This window comes from Lissotriton vulgaris, chromosome 12, assembly GCF_964263255.1.
Source record: "Lissotriton vulgaris chromosome 12, aLisVul1.2, whole genome shotgun sequence".
Lineage (NCBI taxonomy): Eukaryota > Metazoa > Chordata > Amphibia > Caudata > Salamandridae > Lissotriton > Lissotriton vulgaris.
The window spans coordinates 624,367,096-624,369,674 of NC_141700.1; the positions used below are offsets into that span (position 1 = coordinate 624,367,096).

Consider the following 2,579-nt stretch of genomic DNA (forward strand, 5'->3'; position numbering starts at 1 on the left):
AACCGGCCCCTTTGTTCAGATCAAAAGATCACATAGGTTATTAAAAATACCCCATCGGGAGGAGCTACTCTTGCAACCAAGATGGCCGCTTAGGCTCCCGGCTCTGCCAACCTCCGTCCCCCGTGGGATAATCCTGCTACATATCCTGAAATTCCGCCCTGCCTCCGGGTGTGTGAACTGTTACGGTGTACTCTGGTGCGATCCTGGTATTTTTCTCAGCTTTGTGGACGAAGTTACATCGAGTTTTAGTTTGGGGCCTACACCAGCTTGTGAGCCGGGGACTCGAGTAATGGCCCAACTGGGCTCCAGTTGAACAACATCGGCTGTGGGTGAACATCAGGGTCCGGTCCCTGGACGTGGAAACATTTTTAAGCCCGATTTTGACGGCGATTGCTGCTCTAGCTACCATGGATGGAGGGTTGACGAGGCACGACAGTGTGCTGTGGGTGTGGGCCGGAGCTCCGGTTTGCCACCGCCGGTGTTTGCCGGGTTGGGATCTACGCTTGTGGCACCAGAACCTGGATCGCGACCTTAGTAAATCCTCGGTCTCCCTCTGCGACAGTCCGTCCCAAAATTTGTCGATTCCCCCGGGGTAGGCCGGGCCTCAGGGGGACGTGAACATGGGTGTCTTGGAACAAGATTCGGCGGGACGGACTGAGCATGAACCGTCAATACGATCTGTAGTGGCAGCCATCCGGGCACTACACTGCCTTGTGGAATCCATTGTCCGGAAAATGACTGCGGCTGCCCATGGACTCGGACAAGTGGGACCGGACCCAGTGCCGTCTCAGCATCCTGATCAGCTTATACCACCCACGGCGGTCCCGGTAACAGCAGTGGACCCTGTGCCACGAGAGGTGTTGGAGCTTCATGGCAATGTGATGGCTGACAATCATGTACTCGACGGACTGCCAAACCCACCAATATCGTCCACTAAGTATGGTTTAATTGTCAATCCCCTTCCGGACACTCTTGATGGGAACTATCTATGGAACGATTCAGTGTGTATTCCCTCTTCAACGCTTTCACTATCCTCGCATGGACAACGATGTTGGGAGCTTATGTCGATGAGGGTCATCGTTGATGCCGACAGGGTTCCCAGAGTCTTTGCAACTTTGCCTCGCCTCGTACGGAACTTTACTGAACTGTTTCCACATTTCGAATATCCTGTTGAGGCGAAAACCTTCCTGGAGGGGGCTTGGACGCCTGATCGGAAGGGTCAAGGATGAGACTAATTGTTTGGGGTTTGGCACCATGGGTTTTCTGAAGTGGGATCCGTTACCATTGTGTTTTCGGGAGGTAGGGTGGTAGCTGCTGTTTCCCCTGTTTAGTTCGAACTTTGCCTCTTAGTGGTGTCGTGTGTTTCTGATGGGGATTCTTGGTTCTGGCGGGGGGAGGGGGCACCGGGAGCCTGTACTGAGATGTCCTCCTCCAAGTTTTACTACATTTGGTAGCTAGTTAGATGGGGCGACAGGCACACAGCTAGTTGGGGATAGGGCGCAAGCCATATGCTGGGGTGCAGGGTGGGGGGAGGGGTGTTTGTTTAGTCCGTATTTGTTTTTTTAATGTTTGAAATCCTTGAAAATCCTGATATAGGTGGTGTCATTGAGTGGTGGAGTTGCGTTAAGGGGTAGACGGGTTCTGGTGGGGATATCATTCGTGTGAGCCAGTCTTAATGTTGTTTCTTGCTTGCAGCTGCGACCTGTCCAGCGATTCGGTCCAAGTCTCTCTGGCCTTGTGGGGTTAACTTGCGACCTCCATTGGGGTCTTTCTCCACCATTTTCACTCCTTCTAGAGACTGCATTACTCGCCGGGCCACGCTCTTGGAGCCGCTGCTGAAGTGGCTGGGCATCACACCATTCCGTTGCCGCCCACCGTAGATTTTTGTCATGAAGCCGACACCAGCACCACCACGGAGGTACAAGTGACGGACGGTGGAAGCAGCTCTGGTGTAAAACAAGTTCTCATCGTAGGGAGCCAGTTCTTTGTGCTTTGCCAGCTTGACAGTGTCAACCCATTCAGGAACCTTCAGTTTTCCTGACTTTTTCAGGAAAGCAGACAGGGCTCTGACAAACTCCTGCTGGTTCACGTCTTTCACTGTAACACCAGGCATCTTGTGTCTCTCCTGCTGCCAGAAAGGGAAAAGGGAGCGCACGGGGTCTCCGACAGGGAGCGCACGGGTCTCCGTGTGAGCCAGTCAATTGTTACGTAATTTATTACTGTGTTCGGTATGTGGATGTAACACTGTAACCTTATTGGTGCTGCACCTTTCCCCCTCCCTCCTACTTTGGGCTGTTACTCAATGTTTATCCTGTTTTCCTGGGGAGGTGGGGTTGGCGTTAGGCGGCTGCTTAACTATCCTGATTGTAGCACGGCCACATACCAGATGTAACTCGTGATCGTACATTATTGATGATTCTCCGTCTATATCCCCTAAATTTATATTATTGATCCTTCATTCAAAAAAAAAAAATTACCCTATCTCCTAGTATGTATAACAGAACATTTATTTTTGGCGTTTCTACTTTTAAAATGTTGGCTTTTAAGACATATGAGATTGTGAGGAAACCAAAAGGCAG

At 51.3% G+C, this 2,579-nt stretch overlaps 1 pseudogene; it reads right to left on the bottom strand.

Moving 5' to 3' along the window:
• Window positions 1-1,672: 1,672 nt before the first annotated feature.
• Window positions 1,673-2,160, bottom strand: LOC147677868 (small ribosomal subunit protein eS19 pseudogene; annotated as a pseudogene).
• Window positions 2,161-2,579: the final 419 nt, after the last annotated feature.